The sequence below is a fragment of the Balaenoptera physalus genome (genome assembly GCF_965194825.1).
Source record: "Balaenoptera physalus genome assembly, chromosome: 7".
Lineage (NCBI taxonomy): Eukaryota > Metazoa > Chordata > Mammalia > Artiodactyla > Balaenopteridae > Balaenoptera > Balaenoptera physalus.
In genome coordinates, this window is record NC_138886.1 from 25,009,841 (window position 1) to 25,034,705 (window position 24,865).

At 40.6% G+C, this 24,865-nt stretch overlaps 1 long non-coding RNA gene across 1 annotated transcript in view; it reads left to right on the forward strand.

The window, feature by feature from the left end:
- The window catches only part of LOC309665097, a 914,413-nt gene that overhangs the window by 379,536 nt on the left and 510,012 nt on the right, over positions 1-24,865 (forward strand). The window lies entirely within an intron of this gene.

Below are 24,865 nucleotides of genomic sequence, written 5' to 3' on the forward strand. Positions count from 1 at the left end.
GACTCTTTTTACTCTACCATGTTGCCTTTCAACTGAGCAGATTTGCTTTTTTATACCATACTTCCAAAGATTCAGTTCCCATGAGGAGGCACCAAGAATATGTATACACTGGGAGGTAGAACTACTTTTTTATATGTTGGTTTGAGCCTCAGTCATCAGCTATTTAATGCAATAAAAGAGAGGGTTAAGTGGTGCCCAGTGTGGAGGAGGAAAAGGAAATGACTCTAAACCACTAAGGAACCCCTGGAAGAGGGGACAGAACCCTGCCTGCGGCATCAAGCGGCCTAGCTTCTTATTGCCGCTCAGCCATCCCCTTTCTGTGTGACCCAGGGGAAGCCCCTACCCTATTCTGTCCTCTGTTCTCGCAGTTGTAGAATGAAAATGTGAAACCCAGCCCCAGAAACAAACTGGATATCTGCTCTGGCTTCCTAATCCAACTGTGCAAAACAGCCGGGCCACGGAACAAAATTAGACTCAAGGCTTCATTGTTATCACTGACTGTATTTCTTGAGCAAATAACTTAATCTATTTTAACCAATCCATTCTCTCCCCAAATTATATTGATGAAGAAATCACAACAATTACTCTCTCATTTACTTTCCCAAGAGGCAAGTAGCGCTATAAACCCAATTTCTGACGCCTTAACATGATATTGGCTTCCTTGTCAAAAAAGAACAATGAGAAAATATACACAGAAAAATTACAAAAACTTTCTTTACAAATCAAAGTATTATGAAATAGCCACGAGAGAAACTGTGTTATCAAATGGGTCCCAAAGACCCATTATAAACATTATTCACCATAGAAACATTCCCAATGAAATTTTCAAGGAGACTTATTGGCAAATGAATATATATACATACATATATATATATTTTATAAGCAAACCATCTCAGAAATATCATATTAAACCGATTAAGACACAACAATAGCACAAGTATAACTAGAACTCATTGGTACTTGAGGGTGGTGCTGGTGAGGTGTCCGTAGGTTTCCAGCCTTCAGGAGATGGATGAAAACTGAGGAGCTTGCCCTGGGGCCATCCTTAACTCCCAAGACCATCGTGGTGAAGGAGCAGAAGAGCTTCCTCCCGGTCTAGCTCTACAGCCCGTTCAGCAGCAGAGTCTCTAGGGGACCCAGTACAGCTGTCTTCATTTTTTGTTTGTTTGTTTGTTAGTTTCTGCTTTATAACAAAATGAATCAGCTCTACAGGAGTGGCTGTCTTCATTTTGAATTGTAGAGAAAAAGGGGTTGTAGGTATTATTTTTTCTGAATTATCTGAGAGTAAAAACATTGCTCAACACCGAGAGAGAGAAACACAAAATTTTCAATCAGAGCATTTTATAGTTATAAAGGAGTCCTAAAGTTATGATGTTTTACAAACCATTGGAAGGAGATAAAGGTTGCAAGGGTTTGACTTTCTGACTTGTGCAGTGAGAAAAAAAAAGTCAGGGACAGGATGGGAGGCAGACCAGGGTCAGATAGATGGTAACATTTCATGTCAGTATAAGGTCTTGGTAAATAAGCCAGAAAAACTAAGGTTTCATTTAGGAATTGAGAGATTGAGAGTGAGCCCAAGATGACAATGACTGCCACCACCACCAATCAATCGATAAGAATGATAACAAAAATAGCAATAATAACAATGACTCTTTTTAGACACACAGCATTGCCTTGAGATGAACCAAAAAGAAAGAAAAGAAAGAGTTCAGGAAGATGGTCTTGACTTGGATCCTATTCCCATTATGCCTACATACAAAGGGGACCTTTCATCTTATAAATAAAATCCAAATTTGATGGAGTTCCTCTGCATTATGAAAATACTGCCCTACAGCACTTTGAAAGGGGAGAGAGAAATTTGGCTTGAAACTGCAGCATGTAATTGTGCAGTAGTGGGAACCAGGGCCTCGCTGTTCAATCCCTCAGGACATTCAAGGAGAAAACTGCTTGGCTTTTCAGGCAGTCTCCCTTCTAGTTCTGGAAAAGCCACCTTCATCATAGTCCTCATTTGTCAGATGAGAAGTTGTTGATATTATCTGCCTCATCTGTCCTAAAGGGTCATTGGGGGATAAAAGGAGACTAAGGGTGCCAGGAAACCCAAGGAAGTCCTGCTTTTCAATACTTGAGCCAAAGAATCAGTTCTATACAAACATGGTGGAGGGAATAATTGCTAAACCTGGGCAATAATTTTCAAGGAAACAGAAAAAGAAGTGTAATGACAATCAATCTGATAAAACTAGGCTTGATTGAGGCTGACTGGTAAGGATGAGTGACAGGCCCCCGGCCATGATCCGTCACACCTTCCCCTGGGCCAATTCTACCTTTCTTAAAAGCTTAGCCATTGTAAAGCAATTATACACCAATAAAGATGTTAAAAAAAAAAAAAAAAAAAAAAAAGCTTAGCCTTCCAAACAGATTGAATAGTGATTCTTTGGCCAACACACCTGAGTTTCTTCATTTTGCCAGCCGGCAGCTCCTCATCAAACATGTAATTCAGGGCAATGGCTTTGACTGGTTTCTAGAGAGCTTGGTTCTTGCTCAGGTGGCTCTGGTCTTGCCCAACATCCACATTGTTATTGGCCGTTATTGACCACTTTCACCTGGTAATAGGTCTTGGCAAACCTGCAATCTGCCAGACCACTAAAAAATAAAAATCACCATATTTTTGAGAATGTGGGCTTAAGACAAAGACCAAGGGTCATTGGTAAACTCCTCCTGATTGACCCCACAGAAGCAAGAGTGTAGGGAATCTCCTTTTCCAGGTAGTTTACCCCAAGGAAAAAGCCTGCTGAAGAAATTGCCTGTGAGTTGGAGTGATTTGGACCCCCAGCACCACCTTCTGTCTCTGTCAGAGGGAGGAGATGTGGGAAACACTGTTGGGCTGGGTGATGAAATGGTGGTTCCCCCTAGTTCCCCCAGTGAAGTGCTTCTTCATGTCCCAAGGCAAAGCTTTACGTCTTTCGTGCAAGCACTATTTATCCAGTTGTGATGTTCTGGGGTCTAAGCATCTTTTGTATATCAGTGTTGAAGTTCTAAACAATGGAAGAGAACAAAGGTGTTTCAGGCGCTATAAAATCTTTATCTGGGGATATGCCATCTTGGTAATTTTTAAATTTACTAGATATTCATCTTTCCTCCAGCTATCATTAGTTCACAGCTTAACATCTAGCTTCTGTCAGCTTCTAGAAACCATAATCATAACAGCCCCTAGAGTGGACAGATTGACAGAAGAAAACCAGTGTGGTAAGGACATAGCATTTGGGTTTCCCAGCCAGCACTCAGAAGAGCTTTGCCATGCCTCTCAGTCCATCAGACAGGTACAGGGCACTTGGCCCTCGCCCACTGCATGGGGGCACATCCCGGCCTGGAGTGATACACGCTGATCCCCAGTGGTCAGCCCCAGTGGGAAGCAGTGCAGTGATGCCTCTTCCCCCATTAAAGTTTCTGAACCTTAGCCTTCCCATGTATAAAATGTGTGCAATAACAATAGCTTGTGATGAAACAGGTGCTTGCTGGGGTGTTGTAAGAATCAAACAAGATAATGTGTTTAATTTCCCAGCACAGTGTCTAATTAATTCCATTCTTTTGCTTCTTCTCTCCTCTTTCCATTTTTGAATTAGAACCAATCTAAAGTCGCTATGGAATCAGCCTCTACACACACAGTCTTCTAATCCTACCCTCTCTTGAGGAAAATAAGAAAAGTCTACCTTTTTTTCTCTCATAAAACTGGAGCTTTTTATGACCTGCTCTGGCTGATCTCTCCCAACCCACTTATCTCCCATCTCACTGTCCCCTCAGACCCCGTACTGCTGCCAGAAACACCACTGCATTAATCACCACTGCATTAATCACACCTTCCCCTGGGCCACATCTGACTGCTGCATTCCTATCACTGCATGAATCATACTGCACTGTAATGTGCCATGTCTACTTCCTCTTCTATACTATAAGCTCCTTGAGGGGAGGGACTAGATCTTGTTTGTATTTGGTATCAAATGCCTAGTAGGTAGCCAATAAACTTTTTGTTAATAAAACATTCAACCAGACTCTGGGGGGTTGTAAAGATGGCCTGAATATTTTAGAGGGATACTTTTGATTTCTTTGAAGACTTCCCACCAAATAAGTACATATGATTTCATTTTAGAAGGAGAATAATTGATTTTTCTTTGTGAGCAAGGAAGACACTTGCTTTTTTTTTTTCCTTACTGGTGTATGGTGAAGGACATAAATTACACAAGAAACAGGATGCAGAGACATAAACCTGCTTAATCCAATTATATATTTCAATCAACAGACAGGGTCCCAAGAGAGGGGAGGATGATGCGTGAGATAGAGACCACTGAAGGGGAGCTAGGAGGCTGTGTGTCTCACTTTTCTTCAGAAAGAGGAACCAAGAGAAGAGAAGAAGATAGAGCAGCTGTCATAGGAAGTGAGAATCAATGTTATTTGCTATACAATATAAAACGAATCTTGAAGAGGATGTTCATTCTTTGGAATGTTAAACAGTGGATACGTAAATAATTTTCTGAAGACAAATGAAAAGAAGCAAAAAAAGCACACAAACAAAACAAAACAAAGAAACCAAAGTGAGGAAAACAAGAACCAGGCTTTTAAAAGGAAAGAAAGGCAGTCTAATTACAGCCATTTGACTGAGAAAAAGTCAGATGCAGACAATACACGACTTGACTTCTCATTTCCGAGAGAGTACTTGAAGACGACCAGTGGGGTCGGGGAAACAAGAGGAGCAGCAGGGACACTGATAGTTACTGAACATGGGACCAACCATTTTCACTTCACATACTGTACCTTATTTCAGTGCAATAGCTCTGTAAAGCAAGAGTTTGTTCCTTGCATTTGCAAATAAACTGAGCTTCAAATATTAACTATTTCAAGGTCAAGGTTTTTGTTTAGCTAGTTAATGGCATAGCTGAGATTGAGCCCACGTCTACTTGACACACTTTCCACAGCTCCTCCACTGTACGATGCGCCCTCCACAATGGAATGTGACTCATACAACCCTATTCCCCTGGCTGCAGGCGCTCGGCTATTTGTACTGTTGGTTATGAACTCCAGGGCAAGGCCTCACAGTTCCCCTTATTGTGTTACTGCTGATTAAATGTTCATTACTTACACTGTAGCAGTTGAACCTCTTTCTCTCCCATATAGCTTTGCCCTTCTTTCCTGCAGTTGAACTCTTGGGTTCTTACCTGGGACCCAGATTAATAGAGGAATCATCATAGCAGGGGACAGAGCATCCTGGAGAGTTTCAAACTAGTAATTACATACTCCAGCCCAGAAGTGACACTGCTTACCACTCATTTGCAAGAGCCAGACACATGGAAAGCTGACCGCAGGAAATATTTAGTGAACAACATCAGTGACTACTGCAGCATTTGTTGTCTTTAACATACTGTACTTTTTATGTATTTATCATGTTTATTATCTGTCTTAATGTTTAGAATGTCTGTTCCATAAGAACAGAGGTCTTTGTTTCGTTCACAAATGTCACTTCAGTGCCTAGAACGGTGCTTGGCAAAAGCAGACTCTCAACAATTAGCTGAATGAGTAAATAAATATTGTCAGTTCTGCCCTCACGTACTAAGCGGTCTTGGGCAAGTCTTCCGTACTCTGAACCTCCAAGTTTCCTCTTAGAAAATGAGGGCAAAGGGATGATGTCTCACAGGACCGTGGTGAGAATTAATGAGATAAGCAGGCTAAGGGACTAACGCAAGACCTAGCCCCTGAAAAGCTCTGGACAAATATTGCTTTCCTTTCACCTCCAGTGGCCAAAGTAGTCTTCCGACTTTAAATCCAATTTTCAAGCAAATTTATGTAAAGAAAGGAAGGAAGGAAGGAGAGAGAAAGAGAGCAACTGGGTAGTTTGAATACATTCCATAATTTTTCTGTTTCTTGCCCAAGTGTGCAGAGCAATATTGATGTTCCTCCCAGAAATTTTTTCCCTAATTGCTGGAAAACTCTGTAAGTGGAGCAAGCTTTATAACTCGGGGTGGGAGTGAGGCTGAGTACAGCCACTGGCCAAGCCTTTCAAATAGTGTAACAAATGACGTGTGGGTACAGCGGGGGAAAATGCACACAATCTTCATGGGTCTGGAGAAATCCTGTTTGGCCCCCAGGTGCACTTGACCTGTTAACAACATTTAGACAGATTTATCAGCTGTAAACTTTGCACCAAGCAAAAAAAAAAAAAAAAAAAATCACATTTTTTTTCTCCTTCTTAACATAAAGCAGAAAGATTTGTTAGCAACAGGGGGAATTCGAACAAAGTAAGTAAAGGGCTTGATTCTCTCTGCCCCTCAGTTGCCTGCGTGTGGCACAAGGACTCCAGGCAGGAAATTCACAGAAACCTGGAGAATTTCTGGGTACAAGCATTGTTGTGGGGTGAGTACTTCAGCAAGGGCTGGTGAGCTCTGTCTACAAGAGCCTGCAGTGAGTAAAAAAAGGAACAGCACGTCCTTAATTAACACCATGACGAAGAGGGAAAAAAGAAAGAAGGCACATACAAAAAAAAAATAGCACACAAAACTTTCCAGAACTTTTTGTGGTTCTATTCTTTATGTAGTTTTATGAGATCATCTGCTTAGAAACGTATTGTTTGAAAAACTAGATGGAGTTCGTTTTAAAACTCCCCAGATCAAACCGATTGCAACACGTCAGAATACCATAAGCCTTATGTTTATGAAACAACTTTCATGATACGGGGGAAAGAGAATGGGATTTGAACTCAAGAAGTGAGTCCATGTTCCACAATTTACCGGCTGTGTGATTCTGGGTAACTCACTAACGCTTTAAACCTTAGTTTCCTCATTTGTAATATAGGGATCGGAAAACCAAATTTAAGGGGCTGTTGTGAGAGTTTCATGACCTAATGTTTGTGAAATTATGTTACCAATTTTAAAGTGCAATGGTGGCATTTATAATTTTTCTGGAGAATTATAAACAATATGAAAAATGTTTTCCTATTTCTCCTTGGAGAGGAGGTAGACTCATTACCCCCTTCTCCCTTAGCCACCCCCCATTCTCCTATAGAGCTAGTTAGTGTGTGTGTGTGTGTGTGTGTATGTGTGTATTATATACTATATACTATATATATATACACTATATACTATATATATACACTATATACTACTGTATATATTAGTGTATAATTAGTATTATATATACATATTCATATTATTATATATCAGTATATAATTAGTATATATGCTAATTATCATTTAGTATATATGTATATATCTATATAAAGAGATATATATCTATATACTTATCTATATCTAATATGTCTTGCTATAGCTATAGAGAGAACATGTCTTCTTTAGTATTTCTACTGTCACTCGTAATCTCTTTCCTAGGTGGTTGAAATAGCCAGCTTGGCTGTCTTTGTGCTGACTTTCTAATCCAAAACAATCTAACTTAAATGTATATCTGACCATGTCACCTAACCTTAGGAGTCTCTGGCCCAGTGTAATGTTCAAAGTCCTTAGTTTAGTCCAGTGGTTCTCAACCAGGAGATTTTTGCCCCTTAGGGGGCATTGACAATGTCTGGAGACATTTTTGTTTGTCGCAGTGGGGAATGGGGTGTGTATGTGCTACTGACATCTGGTGTGTGGAGGCCAGGGGTGCTGTTAAACATCCCCCAGCGTTCAGGACAGCTCCCATAACAAAAGCCATTCTGCTCAGCATGTCAATGGTGCCAAGGTGGAGGAGCCTAAGTTCAGCCCATGGGATCTCCCTGGTAAGCTTCTATTGACATCAGGCTCCAACTTCATCGCTGCCCTTACATCCTGGCCTCTAGCCAAGATGAATGACTCTCAGGTCTTCTGGTCATTTCAACAGTTCCCAAACTGTGTGGCATCTCTAGGCCTTTGTCCTGTCTGGCCTTCCTGCTTTGAACATGCTTCCCTTGCCTTCTTCTTCAGCTGGTGAACTCTACCTTCTCATTCTTTTGTGTCTCCCCTTGAACCTTATGTCCTTTAGGAAGCCTTCCACACATGCTGGGCCCCTTCTCTGCATGTCCACAGCCCCCTGCCTTCCTCTCTCACTTGACTTATCACACTGTAATGAGATGGATCTTATTCTGCCATGACATCTTTTTGGATCTGACTCTCCCACCCTTCAGTGAGTTCAAAAAGGGCTGGGACCATTCCTCCTACATCTTTGTATCTCCAGATGCTTGGAACTATCTGGGCACATAATCTTGGTAAATATATGTTGATTGACAAAGAGAACAAATCCAAATCAGTGACCATCTTATAATGGAAGCTACAGGACTCTTTTGCAATGTTATGAGGTGAACCGCTTGAGCAAAGATTCTGTCCTGGTCAGTCTTGTGGCTGCTGTATGCCCCAGATTGTCAGGAATAGTCCGATTTCACTAATGGTAGTTAAAACATATTGATTCTTAGCTCCTCTAAGCCAGGAGCTTGCAAGGATTTAATATTAAATAAAATATATTCAATATAAAATCCTACTGAATCCTTACTCCTATACAACTTCTCATTATTTCCATTTTACAGATGTGGAAAGGGAGGCTTGCAGGTTAAGAAAACAAGTTATACACAGTTGATGGAGCCAGAGTTTAATCCAGGCATTCAGACCCCAAAGACCACCCTCTCAACTGCTGTGCTGTACCAATCCACTGTCAGATCCACTGTCCTGATCTGTGGTCTCCTGGGAACACAGTTTCAGTGGATCTGCATTTTAGAGATGAAGAAATAGAGCTTGTAGGAGACAATCATCAATGACACATCCATATAACATCCAAACTAGAAATTGGTTTGAAGTCTTTCTACACAACAATATCTCAAGGATCCAACTAAGCCTATATTTGTCAAAATTTGCCCATCTGTTGGGACAAAGAAGCCTGCATTTGCAGGTCTCACATGAGAACAGGCCCTTGGAGTCTTAGTGTCCACCTTGGGGATCTGCTGCAAATAGATCTTTGGTAATTACTTAAGTCCGTAGAAATCTTTACCAGATCTGAGACAGCTTTCATTCCTGTCTGGGACAAGTTCTACATTCTGGGAGTTTGTGCTGAATCCCATTTGCTATATATCTCTAAAAGCTTCCAGGCTGCTTAACTCTTCCCAAACTTTTTGGTTTAAAAATAAATTCCTAATCAGTGGGTCTGGGTGCATTCCTTGTGCCTAGAGAATGCCATTCCCTTCAACTCTGGAGCAGGCCAGCACAGACCAAAAAATGTGACATGCCATTTCCAGAGTGAGTGCGCTATGAGTACAATGTGGGCAGAGGGGTTTCCCTTGCAATTCTGAGAAGTGGGCTTTGCTTTGCCAGGGTGGTCCAGTGGTCTTGGATTGCAGATGGCCCCATTTGCTGGGATCCTTTGGGAAATCTCACAGAAAGTTTATTGTAGAAATTCTCACTTTTGCTTTCTTTCCTCTATGGGATATGTTTTCCAGGGCCCATAGCCTACTTTAAAGGTTGTCATTTGTCATTCCTGACATGCTGTAGATGTTTTCATGTATTCACTCTACAGTCACTCCCTGAGTGTCCCTTAGATGCCTGGCATCTTGGTAGGAGCTGTGGTGACAGGAATGCACATGCAGGCTCACTCTCAAAGTGCTCATAGTCTATTGGGAAAGACATAATAAAGCCAACTGATGGTGATCAGTCCTATAATAGAAGCTTAGAGATCCAGGAATGCAGACAAGATGGATCCTGAATCAGCCCTGGGAATCAGAGATAACTTTCCAGATGATAGCTAAATTGATTCATGAGGAATAGGGATGAGCCCGGCAGAAGGACGTTGAAGGAGATGGGAGAGAAGGATTCCAGGAAATAGAAATAGGATATACAAAGTCCCTGGGGTAGGAAAGAGTGCAGCACATTTGGGAAGTGCAGGTAGCTTGGTTTGGTTGGAAGGTAGAGCACGTGTGTCGGGCTGGTTGTGGCTGATGGTGGGGGAGATTGGTGAGAGAGGAAGTAAGGTTGTCATAAGTCGTGTCTTCTGGGACTTTGCCGGTCATGTTAAGGATTTTGGACTTGATCTTGAGAGCATATGAAGCATATTTTAATCAAGAATGTGACATTTTCAGGTTCGCCTTTTTAAAGTCCAGTTAGGAGGGGATTCAGCAGAAAGGCCTGGGGCCTCCATGACTGAATCATTATCAGAACAGAAACTTGTTCCTGACCCTCTCATCAGAGCCAGTTGCAGGGAATGTTAGGGGGTCCTGGGCAGTTTGATGACAGAGAATTGAGGCACAGTCTGGGCAGACCCAGCAGATCCAGGAGCAAGGGGTGTACAATATGAAGCCTGGGGTGCAGGAGGAATGCAAGACCCAGGAAGAGAGGAAAAGAGGGAAGGAGCAGGGAAGAAGACTAACTTCCAGCAGACTCAGGTAGTCTGGAGGTAGGTGGGGTTCCAGGCAAGTTAGTACAGCCAGGACTGAAGTTTCGGGATTCTAGACAAGGTTGAAGCCCAAGGTTCCATATAGGTTACCCAAAGGAGAGGGACAGTCAAACAGTTACCAAGTGCCAGGCACTGGCATGGGCACTTTGCAAACATCCATCTTAACATCAGTACTAGGAAGCAGCTGCTGTTATCTACGTCTGCCAGCTAAGGTGAGGGAAGCTCGAGAGGTAAAGTAACTTATCCAAGCCTGCACAGCTAGCAAATACAGAGACATGATTTTGACCCAGTACTAGAGTCAGAATTTTAATGCAGCATTCTCTGGCTTCAAACTAATTTTCACCAAATGTTAGAGTTAGTACTCAGCCCCAAGTATATTGTAATAATCCATTGTGCTTTGATGTCTCTTTAATTTTTGTTCTATAAAGAAAAGTGTGTCTGCATTACTATTTACCAACATGAAACCTCCATCCCACAATACTTTGCATCAAGGACTCTGTGGCTCCATGTCTTCTACCAGAAACGTCTTCTCATACCCGGGTGTACTGCCTGCATGGCCACGTTCAAGTCTCCCCCACTTTTTCACATCAGTGTTCAGCTTCCCAGGTGATGAGCACAAGTGCCCAGGTGAGCCTCCCTGTTCCCTCACAGAGGGATACCCCTCTTTCCTTTGGAGCTCAGTGTCCACCCATTGGGTCAGGAGAGGCACTGACACCCACCTGATCCTCGGGGTGTAGAACACATCATCCTAATTCTGAAATTCTTTTGACCTCACCTTAATCTTCTCCAAAGTACCACTCCCAGCCAACTTGCGTGGGTAAATTTAGTTGCCAAGAAGAAACAGCTCCAGTTATCTCAAATATGGAGCCAGTGTGGTGCTAAGTATGCCAAGAGCTACAGCTTTGACTCTGTCAGATCTGGGTCCCCATCTCTGCCACTTAGCTGTGTGAACTTGGCAAGTCCCTTCAGTTCTCTGAGGTTCATTGTCCTCATCTGTGTATGGGGATCATAATGCCTACCTCCCAGGATTGTTTTGAGAATTGCTTGGATAGAGCTTGCTGAATGCCACCTTATAAATAAATAGTATTCAGTATAACCATTATTATTATGAGCACACCCTCCCTGAAAATCTAGGTGATGCTCCATCCTAAGCAGCTTTTATAATTTGTGTGCATAGGGTAGTGGGGTTCTGGTCTCATTCCTCCAAGCGAGGTTGGGATGAATCCTATGTGCAAGTGAGACACTGTAGCTCATGAACAGACTGTGTGATTTTGTCATTTTTTTCACAAGATAAGCTTGTATACATGGTTACTTCACAAGGTGGTGGTAAGGATTAAGAAGGTCAACTGAACATTGAAATGCCTTTGTAAACTGTAAAATAGCATGCATGTTTCTGTTATTTTTATATTTTAATCAAATTTCTTCCAGTGTAACTGACATATAATACAGTACTTACATTTTAAGTCTATACGTTGATGAGTTTTGACAAATGTATGCACAAGGGTAACCACCACCTCAGTATGATACGGAACATTTCCATCACTCCAGAAACTTCTCTCATGGCTCTTTGCAGATTCTTGCCCAGCCCCCCATACTCATTGCCTCAGGCAAACACTTATCAGTTTTCTATCACTATTAATTAGTTTTACAAGATCAAGCACTTCACGTAAATGGAATCATATTGGGTGAGTACAATCATGTCTGGCTTCTTTCACTCAGCATATTTGAGATTTATTCATGTTGTTGCATCTATCAGTAGTTCATTTCTTTTTACTGCTGAGTAGTAATCCATTGTTTGAATATACCACAGTTTGGTTGTATACTCACCAGCTGATAAACTTTTGGATTATTTCCAGTTTGGGGCTGTTATGAATAAAACTGCCTTAAGTATTCACATCAAATCATTAGGCAGCTACCTATGACTGAAATTGCTGAGTTGTATAAGTGTATGATTAACTTTAGAAGAAACCACCAAGTGGTTTTCCAAAGTGGTTACACCATTTTACCATCCAAGTAGCAATGTATGAGTTGCCCCCTCATCCTTGTCAACACTTGGTATTGTTGGTCTTTTAATTATAGCCATTTTGTAGGTATATAATGGGATCTGATTGTGGTTTTAATTTGTATTTGCATGATGATTAAAGATGTTTACTGTATTTTATGTACTTATGATCATTTGAAGCTCTTTTATTAACTATTTCTTTAAATCTTTAGTGCATTAGTTTATTTTTATTTTTTCTCTTGTTATTATCGATTTGGAAGAGTTCTTTTTATATTCTAGTCCTTTGTCATATGTCTGTATTATGAAAATTTTCTTCCAGTGGTTGACATTTTCCATTTCTTAACAGTGTCATTTGAAGAACAGAACATTTTAATTTTGAAGATAAATTTATCATTTTTTCTTTTGTGGTGCATGCTTTTTGTGTCTTGTTTAAGGAATTTGTGTCTCATTTGCCTAACCAAAGGTTATAAAGATTTCCTCCTGTGTTTTCTTCCAGAATTTTTACAATTTTTACCCTTTATGTTTATGTCTGTGATTCATCTTAAATTAAATTGGTGTATGGCATGAAGTAGGAGCTGAGATTCTGGGGTTTTTTTGATTTTTGTTTTTTGTTTTTTGGCATATTGATGTATAGCTGTTTCAGAACCCTATGTTGAAAAGACTCTCCTTTCCCATTGAATTACACTGGTGTATTTTTCAAAAATCAGCTGGCCATGTATGTGTGAGTTTATATCTGGACTTTCTAGTCCTTCTTGTTGGTCTGTATCTGTATCCTTAGTCAATAGGATGATGTCTTGCTTAACAAAGTTTATGGTAAATCTTTGCATTAAGTTGTATAACTCATCCAACCTTTGTTCTTTTTTACTACGACTTTTGCTATTTGTGGCCCTTTACATTTCCATATAAATTTTTGAGTCATCTTGTCTTCTAGAATTTTGAATGGGGTTGCATTAAAGCTATGAATCAATTTATAGAGAATTTACATATTAACAATATTGAGTTTTCTGATCCCTAAACATAAACCTATACACTTGTTTAGATTTTAAAAAATCTATCTCAGAAAATTTTGTAGTTTTTAATGTAGAGGTTTTGTACATCTTTCACTAATTTATTTCAAAGAATTTTATATTTTTCATGCTATTGCAAATGTTATTTTTAAATTTAATTTTCTAGTTATTTGTTCCTAGTTTTAAAGTTTATAGTAGGAAAGCCAGCTTGGTACCAGATATTCTAGTATAGGCCAGAAGCAAGGTTTTATTTTTAATAATAACCGTGGGAAAGTTGAAGTATCTTCTCATGAACTACTATTTTTCTTTTTTCTAAAATGTTTCTAGGACTCTGTACAAAATAGACATTTTTCTGGTCTCTGTCAGATTCCAAAGCATTAAACAGTTGGGCAGATTGTGTGTGTGTGTGTGTGTGTGTGTGTGTGTGTGTGTGTGTGTGTGTGTGTGTGTGCTCTTGATGCTGCTACTTGGATTTCATAAATTCTCTTCTGGAGAAATTTACCACTATTACTCTTTTTTTTTTTGGCACCAGTAAACTAAGACCAATTTGTGAGCAGGTATAATAACTATGCTTGGTTCATTCACAAGCCTGGGAAGCGTCTCAAACTTCCCTACGGCCAGTTTAGAGGCACTGCTGAAATATTAGCTGAATGGCCAAGCTTAAATTAGAAAGCACAAAAAAGGGTAAATATTGACTTATTCAACAAAATTGTTATATTTGCATTCAAGGCACTCTTGGAGGCTTGAAGAAGAAGCTAGTTTACAAGAAAAAAGAGTAAGGCTGAAAATAGCCTATTTATGTAAGTTCTTAGACAAAAGAATTTCAAGTTATTGATAATGACATATTTCTGTGTCTACTTTCTACTTTTTAAAACATTTTCAGATTCCACATTAAACATATGTTTCTATGCACATATGTTTATTCTGCTCCTCTGCCTTGAGTACCACTCCTTTCTTTCTCTCAACTTTTAGTCATTCTTCAACAATAATCTCCGTTTGTTCCCAACCTCCCTTCCTCTACCTCCACAACTTTAGTACAACTCCTGTCATAAAATCCCTCCTACTGACTTGTTCCACACCTTCTTGGTGTTCCCATCATGAAAGTTTTACATTCAGTTACATTTAGCAAGTATTACATGTGCCTCAGTTCTGCTTAAATTATGGTGTCAGTGAAACTTCTTAGGCATTCTCAAATACCCTAAGTAGCATTTGTAGATTTTTTTTCCTCCTTTCTCTAAGTGTAGTCCTGTCAGCATTCAGGATTTGTTTTAGGTATCTTCTTTTACCACATTCAAGGAAGGGGAGTGGATCCTAAGTACACACAGACTGAGGTACCCAAGATATGCCTGAGATCACATGATGATTTCTGAAAAAACTAATTCACAGGGAGCACTGAGGGTAGGAGTGGAAGGAGCTCAAGGTCAAAGGTCCTGAGTGCTGGTCCTGACTTTGTTAACAACCAACTCTGTGACCAGCCCAATGCTTGCCACAGTCACTAACCTCTGTTGGCCTCAGTTTCTACATCTTAGAATAAAGGAGTTAGAGTTGATGGTTTCTAATTCCATTTCAGCTTTATAATTCATAAACTTCTTATGAACCTTTAGCACATAAATCAATCATTATAGTAAAACTTAATGTTTGGATAATTAGGAAAGGAGAATAGAAATGACATTTATGGAGTGCCTACTATGTGTTAGATATTTTTGCTATCTTTGAAGATGTCTAAACATAAGAAATCATACTGATCCTATCCTCTCATTTCTATGGGTTCTGTTAGATTTTCATTATCTTTCTAATTTCTCCAACTTTCAAGTGAGCAAGGATTAAGAACCACTCTTCTAGGATGAGAGAGAAAGAGAGTGAGCTGCTCTATGAAGAGAGATGAGTGCTTTAGACTTGGTACAGTCATTATTTACATGCAAATTCATATTTCTAATGCACTTGAAGCTGAGCTAAGTAAATATACCATTTCCTTTATTATCTCATTTATACCTTGTATAAACTTTAGTATAACTCCTATCACAAAATTCAAATAAGTGGGTTGCTCCATGAAATATTACCTTGCCCCATGGCTGCCAAAAAGAAATCCACCTTGCTGCAAGGCCACCATTCTTCCCTTCCATTGTTTGAGAGATTGATTACCTTAGCTTGTGCTTCTTCTGAAGGAAAATTTGTCAGATTCAGTCATGTCAAGTGACATAAAGCACAAAGATTCTTGCACCCTTTGGGTGCTGGGCTCTAGAATCAAGGAGTTTGCTAGGGCTGCCATAACAAAATACCACAGACTGGGTGGCTTAAACAACAGAAATTAATTTTCTCAGCGTTCTAAAGGCTAGAAGTCCAAGATCAAAGTTCAGCAGGTTTGGTTTCTCCTGAGGCCTTTCTCCTTCACTTGCAGAACTTGGCCATCTTCTCGCTGTGTCCTCACATGGCTTGTTCTTTGTGTGTACACATCCTGGTGTCTCTCCTCCTTCTTATAGGGACACCAGTCATATTGGTTTAAGGCCCCACCCTTATGGCCTCATCTTACCTTAATTACCTCTTTAAAGACCCTGTCTCCAAATACAGTCACATTCTAAGATACTAGGGATTAGGATTTCAACATATAAATTTGGGGTGGGGGACACAATTCAGTTCATGACACCATCTGAGGACCTGAGCATCTGAGCTGATCTGATAACACATCCATTCTTTCCCGCCTTCCTCGGTAGAGGGAAGGTTCAGGCTGATTTTGTGTGGTTTATGGTAGGGCCATACCCCCTGGGTCACTGAGAAGAAAGATTCACTTCTCCTGTGAGAGGAAGCACAGGGAAGAAGGACCATTCACCTCTCTTTAGACCCTAACATGTCGTAGAGGTGAAATATAGTGACCCTCCTGAAAAAATTGTTTGGAAAAAGAAAGCAGCCTGGTTTCTGTGTTAGTGACAGCTCTAGAATTTTAGAGGAGGTACAACCTGCAAGAAAGAGTTTCTGTGAAGGGAGGCAGTCCTGGGTCTCTAAGGAGGGGTGCAATTCATAATTCACATCCATACTGCTATGTTTGCAAGCGTGTGCAAGACTTTGTCCCAAGGCAGAGTCTCCCGTTGTTGCTCTGTGGCATGTGTGTATTTAAACATAGATGCATTTTGCTTGCACCAGCGGGCTGATCAGAGTCATCCTAGGCCTGCTGCTGTTGAACATGGCATTGGCAGGAAGACCCACTGGGGCCTGGTGGGACACGTGCAGAAAGCTGCCGCTGTACAACCAGAAGAGTGAGTGTGTGACAAGGTTAATAAAACCCCATATTCCTCAAAGGTGAAGCTTGAGTGACTTTGTCCTTTTCTGAGGCCTACCTGTCGTCAGAGACAGGAAATCTGATGGATCTGGGAGGCTCCTTGCCCTGGCTCAACTAACAAGCTCTGCTTCATGCAGGGTGGTGCCAAAGGCTGCCACAGTGCTGGAAGGCCAGAGGCCTATGTGATAGTAATGGCAAGAACGTTAGATAGGGAATATGGCTGACTCTGTGACTAACTGCAACACTTCGGGCAATGTATTTAGCTCCCTGCAGGTCTCAGTTTACTCCTCCATAAAACAGAATAAAAGATCTTGATGGCACCTTCTAACTCTAAAGTGCACATTTTTCAGGGAATAATTCTCTTAAAGCATCTGAAAATTTTAGAACAAGTGGATTTACCCAGGATTTATTCAGGACCTCAAAATTCCATAAACAGTCACATTACTAGATGGGAGTTTATGTTTTTAAAGTACACTGATTTTTACAAATCTCTTAAGAAAATAAAACATAAATTTTTTATGTCTTTAAGACTGTGTTCAAGTGGTATTATAGGGAAATACATCATTCCTTTTTAAAAATGCTGACTTTTTAATAGGTCAAATTATTGGCACTGAATTTCTAATTAAGATGCTTACCCATATAATGACATTTGGAAATTGTTTATGTAGTAGACATTCTCTGTGTCCAAAAAGACAGATAAAGAAATTAGAAGACGGGAATCCCCTGGCGGTCCAGTGGTTAGAACTCAGTGCTTTCACTGCCAGGGCCCAGGTTCAATCCCTGGTCAGGGAACTAAGATCCTGCAAGCCGCTGCAGTGTGTCCAGATAAAATAAATAAAGAAGAAAAAAAAAAAGAAATTTGAAGACTATACACATGGACACATATGTTAATTATTTCTCTATCCTTTGTGCTGGTCTGGAATGAATGAAGAGGACAAAACCCCTATCATCTTTAGGGAAAGGATCAGGCTAAATTTCCTTCTTTTTATGATCACTGAAAGCTGATGACTTCATTCCAGTATTTAAAATATAGGTCATGAAAATATTTTTTTCATTTTTACGGTAATACTAATAAAAAAAAGTTAACAGTACAGTCATTATATAATATTCTTATGAATTTATCATTAATAAAATGACAAAATTAAAGTTATTATGTATTAATTTAATCAAGGTGATTGCTTCTTGTCAGTGTAAATGTTCTAAATCTTGCCTTCAGTTCAACAAACCAATTTGTCATTGGAGTGAGAATGTCTTTTAAAATATCTAGCATGAGCTTCAAACTCACATTTTCAAATAGGTGCTTTTCCTGTCACCTCAGCCCAGATCAAGCTCACCTCCATAGTTTCCTCCTGGTCACTGGGATGGCTACTTCCTTAGTCACTCAGGCTCATCATCATTTCCCAGACACCCATAATGCTTCCCTTTCTTCTCGCCAAGTCATATTGACTCTGCTCAAATTCACCCTCTCCTTGCTATTTGCAGCGCTATTGCCCTGCCTTAGGCTTTCCTAAACATTACTTCCTTAAATCTCTTGCCGTTTACAGGTTGAACTTTCTAAAGAATAAGTTCGGTCATCTCATTTTGCTTAAAACCTTCAGTGACTCTCTAGGCATGTGGAGTAAAACCCATACTCCTCAATTTGTCCACTCAAGGGCCTCTGCGATCTGATTTTCCCTCGGTTGCCAATCATACTCTCTAGTATATTCTCTGATGACTCCCAAGACATAGCTCCATTGCCCTAGTTCCTTTTTTTTACTCTGTACTGTGGCCATGCTGTCATCTCTACTTAGAATGTTTTTCTTTTTTTCTTTGCCTACTGAGAATTTTCTGGTCCTTTAAACTTTTTCTGAGCATCCAGTCTGGAGTACAGAGCCCACAGCTGGTAGTTAAATACAGGGTACTTATCCTGGGGAATGAGTCAAAAAGCTGTTGGAAGAGCCAGAGGAATGGTGAGGCAAATGAGAGATTAGCATCAACAGGAAGCTGTAGCATGGCTAGGGTAGGGCTGGAAGGACAGCAGAAGGAGATGATATTCCTGGAGACCAGGAGCTGGGGCCATCCAATGGGAGCTGAGGCATGAGGGAGATTCAGCCACAGCCGGAGATGCTACCTAAAGCGCAGAGAGAGAGCGAGAGAGAGAGGGAGAGAGATACCCATACCCTGCCCTCCTGCCTTCCTCCAATCTCCTGCCTGAGGCTTGCATTGGCTGAACCTAGCCTGAAGCTAGTTGGCAAAGGAACCTGGGAAATGTTGGTTTCAGGATCAACCCTCCAGTGACATAGGGTGGAACAGGGGGTGAGGAATGGATCTCAGAGCAAAGAGGCAAATAACTAGCAGGTACCTGCTCCTGAAATCATTCCTTTTCCATTGGAATTGCACTCAGTTCCAATTTCTCCTTTGTGCTGTTTTAACCTTAGTGAGTCTCTAATAAAACTTCCCTTATATGAGATTTATTTCTTTTGTATGCGCTTATATACACCACCAGATTGGAAGTTAGTTGAAGGCAGGGACTCTATTTTATTAATCTTTGTAACCCCAGAACTCTGTACAGTCTTTGGAATTTTGTACTAACTTAGGAATATTCCATACTGAATTAGACAGAAAACAGCATTAACAGCAAGAAAGATTAGGGAATAATTGATTAAGGGATATCAGAGGAGACAGAGACGAGAAGAAACAAGAGTCAAAGAACGCCTAAGAACAGAGTAGAAATGAGTAGTAAAGAACTGGTAAGCACTTAAATCTCATGGCTTTATAAGTTGTCTATAATATCAGAGTCTCTTTATATTTCAGTTTCCCTCAGAGTGGAGTCCTTTGGTATGGCATTCACATTGGGAGATCCCGTGCAATTCTGCAAAATGCCACATGCAGTTATGTTCTCCAATCCTTTTCATGGGTTGTCCAAGGTAGAAAGCACTTATTAATGCTTCCTAATTACTAAAGGGCAGTCTGTAGAAGGGGAGTTAAAAATGGAGAGGGAAGTGCGTGTCATTTCTCTGGGCTTTCATAGGGCTGATTTCAATGTTAGGCTTCATATACCTTTTGTAAGTCAAGAATAAGCTTCCAAATTCTGACCTAAGAACTTTGATCCAGCTGTCCTTTCCCTGAGTCAGCACCTCCTCTGCTTTACGTACATGTTTCTGGTTTGTAAAATGAAAGGATCAGGGAAAAATATATTTTTGTTTTAAAAAAAATCTCTTTCGCTGTTTATAAAATCAACACATTTACTGCATCATATTTGGAGAATACAGAAGTACATAGAAGAACATAGAAAAATTCCACCACCAATGATCATCACTGTAAGTAATTCAAAATATATATTTACAGTTTTCTTTTCTTTTCTCGTTCAAAATGGAGTCATACTCTATATATACTGTCTTATAAACTGCTTTTTTACTTAAAATTATAACATACACATTTTCCTATTTCAGTAAATATCAATCAACACTTTTTAAAAAGACAGCATTGTATTCCACTATAATTTATTTACTTAATCCCTGGTTGTTGGATATTTTGGTTGTCACTCCATGTTTTTGGTATAATATGTTACACTGTTATATAAGTTTCTTATTGCTGCTATAGCAAATGACCACAAACTCAGTGACTTATAATACAAATTTATGCTTTTACAGTTCTAGAGGCTAGAAGCTCACATCAGTTTCACTGGGCTAAAGTCAAGGTATCATCCAGGCTGGTGCCTTTGGAAGCTCTAGAGGAGAATCCATGTCCTTGCCTTTTCCAGTTTTAAGGGGCTGTCTATATTCCTTGGCTTGTTGCCCCTTTCTCCATCTTCTAAGTGTATTGGTTCAGTCACTGCTTCCATTGTCACATGGCCGTCTCTCTGACCCTGATTCCTCCTGCTTCTCTATTATAAGGACCCTTGTGATTATATGGGGCCCACTTAGATAATCCAGAATAATCTCCCCATCTCAAGATCCTTCACTTAATTTATGTTCAAAGTGCCTTTTTCCATATAAGTTCACATTCACTGGTTCCAGGGAATAGGCATATTTGGGAGCTATCATTTAGATTACCTCATTGCTCTACAAAGCAATATAGGAATCTTTTCAGACCTATCCCAGCTCTGTAATTCTATGATGAGGCTTTTAGAGAGATGACTGAAATTACTGTAGCTTCAGAAAGATTTATGAGAGCAAGTGGAATAGTTGACAGAAAAACTGAGTCAGGACACTGGGTTAACTCTGGATCTGCCACTGCATTACTGTGCATCCTGGGGATCAGTGGGCTTTTTATTCTGCTGCAGCATCCTCAACATGATCATCTGTAAGGTGAGGGAGCTGGAGATGCCTTTCAAACTGAATTTTCCATGACCTTTGAACTGAAGCGCTGTAAGTTGTATAAATTAAAAACAACAAAGGTGTGTTAAAGAGATTGATGGGGGGAGATGCCTGTGCAGTATCCCAGGCCCAGACACACAGTAGGCGTGTTTTAATAACTACAAGTCTTGGAAGAAAACATCACCTCAACCTTAATTAATTAACTATTTATTACACATCCACTGTGTACAGGATGTTTCATATGTATCATCAGTAGCAATCTCGTAAATTAGGGCTAGTCTGCATACTTTTCAAACAGTTTAAATACTCTGTTCTAGGCTCCACAGTTAGTAACAGAATTGTCATATCCATTTGGATCCAAGTTTATGCTCTTTTTCTTAGATCCTGCTGCCTGTGTACACACTGTATAGAATTAATAGCAGCAGTGGAGTTGGAACATATACCTGACATTTCTGGAATAATTGGTAATACCACATCATTGAGGATTTGGGCATTTTTGATGCAGTTAAATGGTTATTTCTTTATGAACCTGCCTGGCAGGGTGGAATAGAACTCCATTTCTCTCGAAAGCAACTTTTCCTGCCCTAGACTGCACAGAGGGACTGGGGGAAATTTCTTCATTCTTCTGGCTTCTTTTACTGGTGCTCGTGGTCAGGATGTGCACGTGCTGCACTTACGTGGCCAGTCATTCGCCAAGTTCCCTTGCCTTATGGAAACCAGATGGAAGCTGGAGTCAAGGTTCTCGGCCACAGAAGTGAGGCTGGGCTGCTCTCTGGATGGAATCTCTGAATTTAGGAGGTATAATCCTCTTTCCTCCCCCTCCCCTGCCCCACTTCTGCTTCTAAAAACCAAGAGTCAATTTCAGAGATATAGCCTTTCTCTGTGTGTTGCCCAGATACTTTTTTTTTTTAATTTGTAATTGCAACTTTGTTTGTAGCAAAAGCTCTGTTTGGTTGTCATAAATTGTAACCAAGAGGAATAATATCCACAAAACAGTCAGTGCTAACATATGCTTTGAATAGCCTAGATTGATAATGTGAGGTCTTGCACAACTTTAGTAACTTCTACCAGCATTTTGGGAGAATTAAACAAATGCACAGTGAAACAAACAAACAAAAACAGAAAACAAACAAAAGGCTGGGAGAGTAGGGAGGGCAAATTTCAGATGTGTTGGTTACCAGTGAAACTCAGCAAGATTGATTCTGAGTCTTATTCTGGAGTTTTCAGTAAATCAGCATCTCAAGAGTAGGAGTGATCTCAAAGCTCACTCAATAATAAATTGTATCTAGCTGTTCCCTATCGGAAGAGCCCAGGAGTAGTTCTATTGTGAAATATGATTGTCATATAAAGTCCTGCTTTCTAGTTATTAACTTTTATAGTAGTAGGAGGAGTAATGATAATTGTAAGTGTAGAGCAACTGGTGGAATGTAAGATATGAAGGATTGAGGATATCATAAATAGTCACGCACCAGTTACATGCCTTGGGGAAAATCCAGTACTGCGGTAAGAGCATAGGATATGAGTCAGAAAGGCACTGGACTCTCTTACTTATTGGCTGTGTGGCCTTGAGTAAAGTATTGAACCTCTCTGTGTTTTCATTTTGGCATCAGAAACGAAGTTAGGATGAATTTTAAAAGTGATGTATCTCAGTGCTGGGAACATGATATGTGCTTTAAGAAGTGTTGTACTCATTCCATTAATTCTCTGCCTGTGTATTTACATCTACCCTTCAGGTAAGCTTGCAGCAGAGGACCACTATAGGAGAATTCATCTGTGGACACAACCCCTATCCTCCACCCAGAGCCCCTGCCCTTTTCCAGAAGGTCATGGTCCTCTCTGGAGGAGTCCCAGTATAGTGGAAGTTGGTGCCAGATAGCCTTGAACTCAGTCTCTGAGCTGTGTATCCTTGAGACAAGTCACTTAGAGCAGGGCCAGACACAGTGTAGACACTAAATAAGTTTTGGTTGAATAAATAAATAAATAAGAGAATGAATTGCTTTTTTCTACCCCTTTCTACTTGGAAATTTTTTTACCTCGTTCTTCAAGGTCCCATTTACGTTACTTCTCCTGGAGACTTTCCCCCAAACACTGACAAACGTATATTATAGCACAGGTCACAGCCTGTGCTCTTCAGTGATAGATAAATGTGATTTTCAAAGGCAGGACTGTGACTTTGCATTCTCTGAATGTAGCCTGGTTTCTGGAAATTGATTTTTAAAGAAATTAATTAATTGAGTAAATGAAAAAAAAGAAATCCTAAAGACAGCATCCTAACCTCTCCCCCTCCCTCACTTCTGGGCTACTTTTGTAGTTCCCATACTCAAGTCCTTTACAGATAATTGGCTACATATTGCTTACTTCCTGCCCACTGTAAAGTCACAGTAATTTACTGCCAGTACTTATGCTTATCTTGTCAGGAAGGTGACCTAGAATATTTCCTGAGTAGAAGCAGAAAGCCAAGGTGTATCGCAGACCTTTGCAGCATCCAAGACAGATTGACTGATTAGGCAAGCATGATATTGACAGAGTATTTTCAAGACATTGGCCCACTGAGGAATTTTGCATCTCTCAGGGGATTCGGAGCATGATATACTCCAACCCAAACAATTCTTTCTTTCTTTCCTCTTAATTTCTCTATTTCTTTTCCAGGAAGTGTTCTGCTCTCAGTCAACTCAAAAGCCCATCTTCTCTTTCTTCCTCAGCACATTCAATCAGTTATCAAACCCCATTATTTCTATTTTGTTAACTTATATAAATTTGCAGTATTGTTCATTATTTCTTTTGAATTAAAAAAAGTTATTTTATATTGGAGTATAGTTGATTTACAATGTTGTGTTAGCTTCAGGTGTATCCAGTACTTGTTAACTATTTGGTTTAGGGTAAATCACTGTATTCTCTGAGCCCCAGTTTCTTCATAAATAAAATGGGCTGATAACCCATTCAGTCTTCCTTACCTGGTTGTTGCCTGAATGAGATTTGATCATGGGAAGGAGAGAGCTTTGGTCTTTGTGAAACACTGGCATCGTTAGTGGTCACTGTTTTTATGATTCGATCCTCTAGAGTGACTGGCCATCCCAGTTTGTGCCGGGCTGTCCGGTTTTAGCACCAAAAGTTCCACATCCTGAGAAACTCCTCAGCTCTGTGGAAACCAGGATGGTTGGCCATCCTCCCCCTTATCTCTGTTCCCTTTGCCTCTTCCCCAGTTCAGTTCCTTCCTATTGGGCATTCGAGACTTTCCAATACTTCGCAGGTCTGTCTCCACCAACATAACTCACCTGTTATCACTGGCATTATTTCTCTGGAGGAGTGTGTAGATGGTAAGAGATACGTCTGCACAGTAAAACAGAAGGACTGTCCCATGGGGGAGAGAGAAGGAGGGAGAAAATGTAGCTATGGTCAAAGTTGCTACTTGGGCAGGAAGAATGGTGGATTTCTTCTCCAGGCAATTGGTGCAGAGCCCCAGAGGTACTGCAGGGGAGCTGCCAGGTTCCTGCCAGGACTTCTGGTGTGAGGCTGGCTGAAGCCCTCTGACCTCAGACTCACACTTTGCTGTGTGTGATTCCCAACCTTATGGGACATTAAATGAAACAAAGGCTTTGAAGTCATTCTGGTCTGGATTCGGGGCAGGGCCTGCTACGTAATTGGCAGAGCCCATGGAAAGGACATGGGGCATGGAAAGTGAAAATGAGAGGCCCCAGATGGGGAAGTCAATCTCTCCTTCCCATAGAATCACTCCCTAAGGGACTGCAGCCTCTCTGCAGGGACACTCTTGGTACCTGTATGGGAGTGAGTAAGAGGTCCCCACTGAGTCACCTGCCAGACGTATGTGGCACTGTAGCCCATGGCAAGGACCGACACTGCCTTGCCTTATCCAGAGATGCTGCAGGGCACATGCCTG